Source organism: Alosa pseudoharengus, unplaced genomic scaffold (genome assembly GCF_046254945.1).
Source record: "Alosa pseudoharengus isolate Yale_2024_CS ecotype anadromous, Long Island Sound unplaced genomic scaffold, YU_APseudo_1.1 YU_APseudo_1.1_scf_4, whole genome shotgun sequence".
NCBI classification, from domain to species: Eukaryota; Metazoa; Chordata; class Actinopteri; order Clupeiformes; family Clupeidae; genus Alosa; species Alosa pseudoharengus.
The window spans coordinates 2,978,967-2,992,432 of record NW_027468774.1 but is presented as its reverse complement, the minus strand read 5'-3'; the positions used below and the strand labels follow the sequence as shown (position 1 = coordinate 2,992,432).

Below are 13,466 nucleotides of genomic sequence, written 5' to 3'. Positions count from 1 at the left end.
AATGTGGGTGAATGTATAGACCGCTCGTAGCCTGCATGTCAGGTCATCGCTGTCATTTCTAAGGCTGTGGGGAAGGGTGAAAATATCAGTATCATATCAGTATCATGAAATAACGTGATTATTTTCATGTAATAACGTGATAAATATCTTGTTAAAACGTAAAAATATCATATCTTGAAATAACATGATATTTTCATGTTATAACGTGAAAATATCAGTATCATGAAATAACATGATAATTTCATGTAATAACGTGATAAATATCTTGTTAAAACATGAAAAAGATATTGTTATAACAAGAAACTTTTCACGTAATTACATAATACTGAGACTTTTTATTTCTTTTAGTGTGGCAGCAATAAGCTTCCGTACAAAACCGAGTTTACCTTGTCATAGATGAATAGCGATAGTTCAGTGGGTGAAATGGAGATACAGAGAACTTCAAAACCCCATCGACACCTCCTTCCTATGCAAATCTCACAATTCGAAACTCCCGCCATAAAACGGGCGAATCCAAAAGAAGCTGCGAGTTTACGCAAACTCGCAGGTGGTACCTTATTTGGCTCTGGCCTGTACATTTGTCACGCCTCAAAATTTACATACAGACCAGCCCACTGGTGCTCTGAGCCCAGGAACGTGAATGGAGAGCGAAGATGAGACAAACACTAGTTTAGCTGCCTGCTCGTTTACATCCACAGGAATTATAAAGCAGACAGTTCTTCAAGGATATCGAAAATGAGCCACGGTCGTAAATGCAATGTTCCAGGCTGAAACTTAGGCTACAAAGAAAGCGGAGACTCCATAGTCTTCCCAAGGATTCGAAGTTCGAGGGGCATGGATAATGTTTTTCTACCAGAAGATCCCTGCAAAGTTCGACACTCCGTTATTCATTTGCAAAACATTTCACCGAAGGCCGTTTTCAAAACCTTGGACAGTTTAAAGATGGATTTGCTAAGCTGCTGTTACTGAAACGAGGGGCTGTAAGTATTATTTTGTCGCTAAGCAGTTATGCTAACGTGTATCTAGCAAGTAGAATGTGTGATTTAGTTCATTGGCAAGGCTATATAATTTTCCTGTGTGTCATTCAGATAAAACCTGTGTTGTCATGTTAACCTACATTTTACTATGCATGTTTGTCGAGATCTCTGACAGGTTATGTTCTCAGCAAGATAGCTAACTGAAGCTGAGTAACACGATAGTTTGGTTGCTAAGTTGTGATATAACCCACATACGTTTTTGACGTCAGAAGTGGAAACAACTTCACGTTATCAATTCAAATGATATCTAGTCGATATGTTGAAAACTGTGTTGTCTAAATACAATGGATTTATTTGCACGTTCTTATTTTAGAACATTACAAGAATGACAACATGACAAACGCAGCATGCCAAACAGATGCTCCAAGTGTGGCATCTTGTGGGGCTTAGAATATTAGCAAATGCTTTTGCTGTGAGTTAACAGCTTGGTGTGTGCATGCAAAAGTGACTTTTACTTGTGTTACAACATTTCTGTTGTTTGGTTTAGGTTTTTATCTTGCAGCCATGCACTTCAATGAGAATGCTGAGTGCCCACAACAGAAGACAGCCAAGGAGAAACTATGTACAGACTTGCCAAACAATTTGTAAGTTTAATAAAATATACTTTTTTTTATCACAAACAACAAATCAAAATGTGCAACAGTATAGGCACTAAAAATAACTTATTGATTCACACACAACAGGCTGTCTTAGACCTGATGCTACTGGTGTCAATCATCATCAGTACTGTAAACAAAGCACAATGTTCAGGGCCATATAATTTGTTTATTGTACAGTATACAGCATCCAATATAAGTCCTCTTTCTTGTCCTCTTCGAGATCATCAAAGACCCTCTTCCTGATTGGGATGCCGTCCAGCGGATTCTTGTGCCCCAGGACTGGTGTGCTCAGCTTGACAGACCTTCCATGGAGGATGCTGTTGCTGAACATGAGTCACGGTTCAGTCGACAAGGGGTCTGAATCCAACGTACTGTCCTGAAGTATCCGGACGCTCCCTCCATATACGTAGCACCACACACGAGGGTATCATGACACGGACGCTTCTTCTAAGGAAACCCCAGCACCTGCTCACAAAAGACCTGTAGGCCAAGTCACTTCATTGCCTGCAACGAGAACAGGGTGGAAAAGGAAATTTTTTACTATAAAAAAATCTTTTACATTAGAGTATCACTGGATTGTTGAAAAAAAAAATAGTTTGTCATTTTGTGGTGTTGATCAAACTGTGTTTTTGCAATATGCTGAACCAATAATGAATGTGTATTGGTTAAAAATATTTTATTTATATACTGTAACTGCTGACACTTGTATCAAATTGTCCTCACCTTTCCATCCCTCTGATTCTCAAACGACCATGGTCAGCTCTGTAAATATTCATTGCATTTTGCAAAGAATAAATAGAGGCACAACGTATCGAGGCCATGATGGTCATTCAGGTCAGCTCCTCAGGAACCTGGGCCATTCTCATAACCTGTAAAAACAAACATAATTTCCCTGCTGTTATTTCATAATTTTGAATGAGCAGGAAGCACAAAGTAGCTTAAGTAAATGTCTCCAGTTTTAGTTACCAGAGTTGTAAGATCACATATTAGGCTACTACATGGAAAGAAGGTAATAATCTCAATCAGATGTCAATAGGATAGTTACAAGATTACATTAGACCTACTGACTGTATCTACTGTATTTTAAACAGTGATATTTATAGGATTTTTGATTATTGTACTCTACTCCATGGCATGTAAATGGGGATAAATAAAAGTGTTTTTGAATTGACACAAACGAGAGTAGGCCTAGTAATATTTTCGTTGACCTCGTTTCACTTCAGCCATAGGCTACAAACTGCACAGAGCTCCTGCCCAGCTTACTGGACGTCCCGTTGTAAGATCATACATTACTACATGGAAACAAGGTAAAAATCTCGATAATCAGATGACTTAATCAGCAGGATAGTTACACGAGTAGACCTACTGACATAAACGTAATATTTTCATTGACGCGAGCAGTAGGCTACTCGTTTCACTTCAGCCATATAGCCTACGAACTGCACAGAGCTCCTGCCCAGCTAACTGGACGTCCTGTTGTAAGATCGCATATTACCACTACAATAATGTATGTAACTCCTAATCAGATTACCTATTCAGCAGGAGAATATACTTACTGACTAAAACGAGTAGCAGCTACTTTCCTTGCAAGCAGCACTCCTTTCACTACAGCATAGCCTGAAATGCCCACGACTGGCTACGAACTTTTCAGCTAGCTTCTAACTGGACATCTCGACAAAAATTGCACAAGGGTACAAGTTGTAAAACATTTGTTTGTGTGCAAATAAATAACTTCGGTTGCTTACAATGCTAAAAATGAACCTAATGTTTAGCTTAGTCTACGACACTAACGTGCACTAGTATTACAGCTAGCTAACTGGGCTACGTGTGGAAAAAAGTAAATGACAAAACTTACCACTCTGAAGTAGTCATTTCCAATCTATGGGCGACTGGTTGCTCCTCTATTTCAGATTCTTCCTCTGATTCAGGGTCAAATATGCTGTTCAACACCTATGTCTCCATAGTATTTCCACCTTGGCTGTTTCAGTGAGTGCTGTCGGCCATGTTTGCGTCTTTGCTCGGGAGCTTCGCTCGTTGTAAACCAACCAATCAGCACGCAGTTCATCTAAATATTCATGAGCATACCATACAAGGAAGAAAACCTCTCGTTTCATTAGGGCTTTCAACCAGGCTTGCATTAGGGCACATAGAACAGCACATATGCCATTTTCAGCCCAACCAATGTTACACACCCTATTCAGAGACCTTAAGGACCAGCACAAAATACCCTATATCATCATTCTATCACCCCTTTAAAAGTTTAAGTACTTAATGAGAATATACAGGGCTCTTTATGCCTCGACTAAGTTGATGTTGCCTATAAACAACAATTCATGTTCATAGAAACAAGGTCACTGAAACATAATGTATTTCATACCTGTGTTGCAACATGTAGGCTAATGTTAGCAGCATTATAATGACATTCTAATGTCTGAAAGGCTAATGATTAGCCTATCGGCTACCTGAAAAGTGTTTAAACTAGCATTTACAGTGTTCTATTTGATGGTGTATTGGCCCTGACTAAGTTTGTGTGATATATAAACCACAATCCTTGTTTATACAAGGACCAATGTTCATCTAGAAAGTTTTTATTCACATTAAGATTTTCGCCATAGGCAGGAAAAGACTCCGCCATCTTGGTCAGGAATTTTCACTGAGAAAGTTTACACACTTTCAACCAATCAGAGGCATCACTGTGGGATTGTTCAGGATTATGGGTAATGAAGTACTAATCCAAGACATCGCGAATAAAAGACATTTGTGACCCTGCAAGGCGAAACCAGTCGTTTCGGTAAAATTTACAAAATTAAGTTAATGTGCTCACATGAACGGCCATTGACTAAGCTTTTCAACGATATGTATATCGAGGGTATTGTAGCGTGACTTTGAAGCGGATGACTGATTATGTCCAGTTTTATCAACCAAGTGAGTGTCTTTTTCTGCCCCTTAGTTAATACCAGGGACGGTCATAACACTATAGAATATAATTAACGTATTTCGGGGGAAGTAAGGGGAGAAGAAGTTCTATGTACACAGATTGTGTAGGCTTAAAATGTGCTACTGCTACGTCAATGGAAAACTTCTCCTGGTCTGTAAAATGACGCCAGGATATTTCTAAAAGTTCATGCTTTTGACCGTTCGTGCCATAGACTGTATATATAGAACTGGACAGTGTGGCTGCATTCTGCAGTGTTCTATGGAATTGAAGCCGCCGAGGCGACGCCATCTTGGAAAATTTGGAGCCAATTTGAAGTGCGGCTGCGCAGCAAAAGTTGAAGCATGCGCAGTGAAGAGGAGTCGCGGTCAGGCACGCCCACTCAGTTGCCACTCAGAGAGTTAAACACGCCCCTTGTCAAGTGAAACCCGCCCCCTTCTCCTTTCCACAACGCAGGTCGACTCGGCGCCGAAGGCTAGCTGGCTGGATGAATTTTGCGGCTGTGAGTTAGCTAAACAGTACAAACAACAATCGGTTTGTTCTTGTCTGGTAAGTGTTGCGTATTAACTGAAAAGTTTTTTTTTTGTCTATTGGTGTTCTTAAATACGTCTAAGAGAGCTTATTATGTTGATTATAGACTGACAATTTAGTATGGTGAATACTAATGAGCTAACAACAGAAATACGGACAGCGAATTACATGCTAACGTTAGCAGCTACATTAACGTTAACGGGAGGTTAAGTTAGTCGTTGAAGTGAAGATTAGCACACAGCTCCCGTAACAGTCGATGCATGATATACTTAGTTTTATTAGTTGTTTCTGTTTTCAAATATCTCAATGTATGCCATCTCAAACATGGAGTAACCATTGACTGTACATGGGGATTAATAACACTAGACAGTCAGTACAGTGTGTGATAAAGCAACGGTATGATGTGATAAAGCAACGCAAGTTAACGTTAACGTAATGTGAAGCATGGACCTCATCAAACTGTCTGACTAACTTTATTGTAACTTTCCTTTTTGCAGGTAAGATATGGGTGATGTACTGGAGGTGGCGGCAAGGTGGTCTCCATGGTCTACATTACTCTGCAAGCAAGGGAATGCCTACGTGAAGTGGTTTGGCTGGGGTGGTCTGAGGTGGCATGTCCTCCTTTCTCCAAGTCCCCTGACATCCATCTCCCTGACATCACCCACCGTCACTGGATCAACCTGAAGCCCCTTATACATGGGACATGGCACAGCACCACTACGTTCTGAAAACACATGACTTTCAATAACTTGCGTGGCACCAAGAAAGGTCTGCCGCTGCTCTGAACCTTCTGTTAATGTGACATCATTCATACTTGAGGCTGTACACATCCCTTTGTTTCTATTTTCTTTATTGATGTCACCCAAACTTCAACTTTCTGTATGCCCCTGAACTCACACAAATTGTAAATTGCAATGTGCCATTTAACCAGTGGTGTAGTCTAGTTAGTTAGTTGCAGTGGTGGGTATACTGTAAGCAACCCCAAATGTTATTGAATACGTATCCTTGCCTATTTTAAATGGGTATACTGAGATGATGATGCTTTTTAAATGGGTTTACTGTGTAGTCCTGTGTATCACGTAGACTATACCATACCACGGTCATTTAACTGCCTTGGTATTTAAGTCAGAGGCCATTGCTTAGTATTTAACTGTAGCCTACACAAAGATGTAGACGTTACAAGAATATTAATATCAGAATAATTATTGGTTGATACTACATCAATATTGAATGTTTTTTTTTTTTATTTCTTTTGTGTGATATATCATTCAGAATGCTGCAACATGACTGGTCTTCAATCAGCCAAAGAGGACACATCGTAACTCCTCTCCTAGTTACTCTCCATTGGCTCCCTACAGTAGCCAGAATTAAATTTAAATCTCTCACTTTGGCCTATAGGACACTGACTGGATCTGCTCCTTGTTATTTTAATTCAATTATCAAGATATACATCCCCAACTGCCCACTGCGGTCTTCTGATGAGCGTCTGTTGTGTCGACCAGTCTTAAACTCTAGGTCAAATTCAACTCTTTTCCTCAGTGGTTCCATGTTGGTGGAATGAGTTGCCCAGTGCTCTTCGTTCTTGTGATAGTTTTTGGTCTTTTAAGCACTAAATTCTTATACATTATGGTTTGTATGCAGTAGTACTGTTTTATTTTCATTATAGGCTGCTGATTAATTTGACATTGTTTATTATTTATATTCTCCTTAATGTAGTCTTACCATGTTATTGTTATTATATTATTGATTGAATGGGCATTATCATTTATTATTGCTTTCCCCCCTCATTTTCATTATTTATTTCATTAGGCTATTGATTGATCCCTGTTTTAAGTGTTATATTGTTTTGTACTTGTTAAGGGTAACCATAACCATCATCATCATAATGTGGTATTTTCTTATGCACTTGAAACAAAGAATATAAAAAATAAAAAAAATGTTTCTTTAAACGTAGTACCACTTTAAACACATCACACACTGAATAGCAAAGTAGCTTCCTGATTATGTGTAAAATGTTTACAGAGTATCCTGATGTAGTAGATCCATGTTCTCATATTAACCTGAAATAACCATACTAACCTGAAATAACACGTTCAGCAATTTTGTGGTAGTCTACTAGTTCTAGCAAAACTAGTTTATCAACTGTCTCTGGGTCTAGAGACTAGAGATCAAGTCAGCCGGTGACAGATCAACTGTCTCTGGGTCTAGAGACTAGAGATCAAGTGAGCTGGTGACAGATCACGAACAAAGTTATTTTTCTCTTTATTTATTTAGTTGGAAAATACGATTTCAATGTCGGAATGTTGGGAAGACGTGGCTTGTAGAAAATGGGTTCGTAACTTATATTGCTGAATGTAGGGAAATTCTGCTGATGAATCCAAGCTAATGTTTTTTTCTATGCATGCAGACGCCAAAGACTGAGCTGCATTTTGCATATGTCCCTTGCTGGCCACCGTTATTTTAAAATGGCGTAAATGAGGATTTCTAAGCCAATAGACATGCATCAAATTGGTGGTTGTGGTAATTAAACATGAATTGGGCCACATTTATGTATGGGAAATGTTGATTTGTTAACAAACGACAGGGGACATTTAAACTGTCCAAACGTGACAAAAATAAAAAAGACACAAAATGTACAGCCTAAAAGTAATTTCTCCTGCTCTCAATCTATATGCGTGTCAAGCAGCCTGTAGTCTATTTGCTGTGGAATATGGCACTGATGGTGAAAAAAAATAACAGACCGGGGAACATAGAAACTTTTTTCAAGAAAAGGGTCCTATATTCCCCGGTCCCATACAAAGCAGGGAAAATAGGACCCTTTTTGGGGAAAGCGGGGAACATAAGACCCTTTTTTTAAAAATACAAAGTGGGGAACATAGGTACGCCCCCGTAGTCTTTCAGTGTAGTAGTCTTAGAACCAGACCTCTCTTAAGGGTTGCATCCTTCACAGCATTCACACACTCTGAGCAGTTTTTTCTGCTTTAGCACTTTATTTTAGTTTTTTTTTTTTTTTTTAGTTTATTTATTTAGCACACATTTACATCAATGGTACAAGGAGGGAACATAGCCCAAAGGGCTTGTACAAGAGTTCCACCCCTTCATTATTGACACAGTACCCAGTGGCATCATGCAGGGTACTCCTTTCTGCATCTTCCAGCCCTGAAGACGATGGTAGATCCTGTATCTCAAGATCAACAGACAGAGTAAAGGCTTCTTCCAGAGGAGGGTGGCTGATCAAGAAATTCTGCAAGGAAAGTACGGTCATCTTCCTAATAACTACCATGTGAGGGGCATTTCAAAAATTGTTTCCCGCAGCGGCTGCATACTGTAAGCAACAGTACGTTGTCCAAAAATAACTAAATAAATCATAATGCTTAGCTCTCCTGGCTTTCATTGTAGACTGTAAACACCCTCTCCTTGCCATCTTTCGTGCGCTCAATGGACACGCGCCCCCTCCGCATGCACATTTAATCCATATAAAACATTCACAATCGTAAAAACAAGGAAGCTTAGAACATGACTAGCTATTAAATCCGGTTAGCATCATTAGCATGCTGCACACATTTGTCTAAAACTTGCATTCAAGTTGACTGATCATCTGAATACCAATTATTACCTTGAACACACGTGGGGAAACTCAACAGTCCAACCAGTAGACTATGATAAGCTAGCCAATTATGCTACTTTGTTGACAATATTTCCAGGCTTCAACCAGACAGCTGAATTAAAGAGGTAGAGTAGAAATAGTAGGTTATAATCTGCATAAAATGTGTGGTCATGAATATCATAAATTCAGCATGTTTTCTTTTTATATCAGAATATAATATAATACAGATATACAATAACCCACCCACCCACACCTCAGGCCTGACCCCAACCCTAACGTTAGAAATGTGGGAACATGGGGCTGAGCCTGCATGGTGTAACAAGGTAGGCTATTGAAATGTCATTTAATAAAATGTTTAACACCCCCCCCCCCCCCACACACACACAAATAAAAATAAAAAAAACAACAGGTAAGTATCAAACGATGGGTCAACAATCGTGATTGATTCACTGAATCGTGAGTTTGGTGTATCGTTACAGCCCTACTCAAAATATAGAAACAGAAAACACATTGATGGGGCTGGGTATCACATGCGTAAAAAATAAACATAGTAATGATGTCTAGCATAAGGTACAACTGCTGGACAATTTCTACATAGCACAACTTAGAAAACATAGTAGCACAAATGGGGGGAGGGGGGGCTGGGTGATGTTGTGCGTGTAACAAATAAAGTGGAATATCTTAAACATAGTAGCACAAATGTTTCTTTTAACGGCACAAATCAGCACAAAAGAGTGAGACTATTTTGGAGAGATTTGGACAAGTATGGGGGGCTGAGTGACATCACTGGCCAGAAAATGTCAATTTAATTACTTAAAGCCCTTAACAGCTCAAACGAGAATTGTTACGGCACAAATGTAGCACAAACAAATAGCAGTGTTTTTGATCATTTTTGGATGACATCAGCTTCACGCAGCTATAAATGTAGTGACTTTTGTTGCATTAAGGTCCTGTGTTTTTAATATAGTAAATCTAAGCTGTTAGTTTTTAGTTTGTTATAAGAACAAATACTGTTCAATTTGGAAAGAGTAGGCTACTCTTATACAATTGTGTGTCATTTACCTTTAAATTGATATTGCATGGTGTGTATACATACAGTATAATGTTGTTTCTGAGCAGTTTTATCACCTCTGTCCGCCACTTACAGACAAAATTCTTCCCGTCTACTTTTAACACTTAAACATGTTCTACACACACACACACACACAAAAGCACACATGAAATGTGCCACACGCCTGCTGGATGCCTGGAGCGTGTAGGTCTATATGAGATGATAAATGGTGCGGAGCGTGTAGGCCTATATGAGATGAGAAATGGTGCGGAGCGTGTAGGTCTGATTTTAACACCATCCAGCCCCTCAGATTGGGAGACAAGCTGTTGCAGATGGGTGTGGACGCTCACCTGGTAACCTGGATTACAGATTACCTGACTGAGCGACCACAGTTTGTCAGACTGAAGAACTGTCTCTCTGACACTGTGATCTGCAGCACCGGAGCGCCACAGGGAACTGTGCTCTCTCCAGTCCTGTTCACCCTGTACACCTCTGACTTCTGCTACAACACCGAGTCATGCCACATGCAGAAGTTTTCTGATGATACTGCAATTGTGGGGTGTATCAGGAACGGGCAGGAGGAGGAGTACAGGAGCCTGGTGTAGGACTTTGTGCAATGGTGCAAACTCAATCATCTTCAACTTAACACTTCAAAGACCAAGGAGATGGTGGTGGATTTCCGCAGGTCTAAGCCCACTCTGCTACCAGTCTGAATTTCCCCTGGGGATCAATAAAGTATCTATCTATCTATCTATCTATAAATGGTGCGGAGCGTGTAGGTCTATATGAGATGATAAATGGTGCCTCTCTCTTGCTCTCAGGAGGTTAGCACCTACAAATATCTGGGTCTCCACCTGGACAATAAACTGGACTGGTCAGCCAACACTGATGCACTCTACAAGAAAGGGCAGAGCAGGCTGTACTTCCTGAGGAGGCTGCGGTCCTTCAATGTGTGCAGTAAGCTCCTCAGGATGTTCTACCAGTCTGTTGTTGCCAGCGTCCTCTTCTATGCAGTGGTGTGTTGGGGAGGAAGCACAAAGAAGAAGGATGCTGGGCGAATTGACAGGCTGGTAAGGAAAGCTGGCTCTGTAGTGGGAGCTGAACTGGAGTGCATCACTTCAATATCTGACAAAAGGACCCTGAACAAACTGATCAACATCTTGGACAATGAGTGTCACCCACTCCACAGAACTATTGTTAAGCAGAAGAGCCTGATCAGCTGGAGACTTCGCTCACTGCCTTGCACAACGGACAGACTGAGGAAGTCATTTGTCCCCAGGGCCATTGAACTGTTCAATGCCTCACTTAAGGGAAGAGGAGAGATAGACTTCTCTGCATAGTCTGTCTGCCTCTTCACCCCCTCCATGTTTGGTACTGTCTGCCCACTAGCCACTTGTACCACTGTCTCTATGCCTCACTGTTTGCGTGCTATATTAGCACATTAGCACATATGCATAACCCCCCCCCCCCTCCGCCACAGCCGAACTGTGGCCACACTTATACATTTTCTTAAATAGTTAATATATAGACTTTACTTTACTTTACTTCTGCATTGTTGCACTGTTGGACTTACTCATTTGCACTATCACCATGACCACTATCACCATTGCACTACCACCATGACACTCATTCGCACAGAGCACCTTAGAGCACCTTACCATACCTTACTATGCACAGAGAATCACTGGCTCAGTCCCTGCCTCAGTCATTGCAAGCGCCTCTGATTGATTTAATCACCACTATGTGGATACTGTTTTTAGAATTGATTTAGATTAAGTGTTAGTTAGTATAATTTGTATTTTTGTAATTTGTATTTTAGTATATTTTTATATATTGTATTAAGTGTTAGTTAGTATAATTTGTATTTTAGTATATTTAGCATATTCTTTATCTTATACTGTCCCTATTGCTTAGATGTGTGTTTTTATATTATATACTTTAATTACTCTTTCTGATGTTAAAGAACGTGTCTGTGTTGTATGTATGCTGCTGAGACCTTGAATTTCCCCTGGGGATCAATAAAGTATCTATCTATCTATCTATCTATAAATGGTGCGGAGCGTGTAGGTCTATATGAGATGATAAATGGTGCCTCTCTCTTGCTCTCATCCTTATGCGTCAGTAGGAGCCTCCAGCTCGCACTGGGAGGCCAAGCAGACACTGATTACACATCCACAGCAACGAAGTTCATGTAATTACGACAGTTAACTTTGCAGGGAAATCTTGTTTTCTCAATAAGACGTAATGTACTGTACACATCTGACATCCTGCCCAGCCCTTTTCACCCAGATAAGAAGCATTTACCAAAGTGTATCCAACTTTGTAGTCTCCTGTTGATGTGAAGATCAACAAAGTTCGGCTTGCCATCCACGACAAGTTAAGGCCTAAGTGACCAAATTCCATGATATACAGGCGTTTATTTATTGGAAACGGCTTTTTGAAATATTTGTATATACAGACACTGAAGGGGTTAAATGACGGTGATCAGGTGGACATACTAAACACCCTATGCCGGTTTGAACGAGTGTGTGTTTGTGAATGTCATCCCTCACGCCACTCAATTCTGCCATTCAGGCTCTGCCTCAAACCAATCCCACCATTACAGCTCTGCCGTCATCAGTTGCATTCTAATTCCCCTCTGAGCAGGGCGACTGGCTCCCCTGCCACGTTGGCCCCAGAGACAGTGACGGGTAGTGATGATTACAGGCCCTGTCTCCCCTGCTGACCTTAGCGGAGTGGCATTTGCGTGTCCGCCGGGTGTCAAAGCAATCTCTCTCTCTGTCCCTCACACACTCACTCTCTCTCCCTCACACACACACTCGCTCTATCTCTGAGTCTGTCTTTATCCCACTCTCTTCTCTCTCTGTATCTGAGTCTGTCTTTATCTCTCCGTATCCTGTTCATTTCATTTCTCTTTCCATCTTCCTGTTTTTCTTTTCTCCAGATTATTAGTGTTGTGTGTATTTGTATAGGTATGTGTGTGTGAATGTATGTAAGTGTGTGGATTAGGGCTGGGCGATAAAACGATAGCGATATGTATCGCAATAGACATGTAATCGATATCAATAAAAAATGCGTAATCGATATCAATAAAAAATGCGTTCGAACACACACCTCCCGCCTTACGTTGTCCATAAATAAATAGGCTAAATATATCTTGCATTGTAGCTAGTATGTGCAACTCTACCAGAGTAGAAGATAGAAGTAGGCCTACCTCAACACAGACTCTCAATGAGTCCTTGCCCCGTGCGCTCTCTCTCTCTCTCTCTCTCTCTCTAGGTGCATCCCTCCTCAGCATGCGCATGTAATCCAAACATTCACAATCGTGCAAGATGACTGAATTGCTATTAAATCCGGTTAGCATCATTAGCACGCTGCACGAATTTGTTCAAAACTGTTGCATTCAAATTGACTGCTAAATTCTAATCAACTCAATCCCGATGCAAATGGAAAAGTATTTTCCAAGACTCAAACGAGCCTGTCCCAAGGAGAAAAACTGAACAGTCTAACCAGTAGACTTACTATGATAAACCAGCAAATTACTTTGTTTACAATATTTCCAGGCTTCAACCAGTGCTGCTTATGTGCACAATTATTTATTTGAGTGTTTTTCATGATTGTGCTGCTATTTCTTTTCCCTGTTTGCTTTGATTGATAACTGAGGTGATTCAAATCAGAGGAAGGTTAAGTTTAAAATAAAAGTGTT

The 13,466-nt window shown here is 40.4% G+C and overlaps 1 long non-coding RNA gene across 1 annotated transcript; it reads right to left on the bottom strand.

Annotated features, from left to right (window-relative positions):
• Positions 1-2,062: 2,062 nt before the first annotated feature.
• On the bottom strand, positions 2,063-3,744 carry LOC143102768 (uncharacterized). The gene is made up of 3 exons (XR_012982643.1): positions 3,492-3,744; positions 2,360-2,505; positions 2,063-2,140 (listed from the first exon to the last, which is right to left on the bottom strand). It is a non-coding gene; the product is annotated as an uncharacterized LOC143102768 (long non-coding RNA).
• Positions 3,745-13,466: the final 9,722 nt, after the last annotated feature.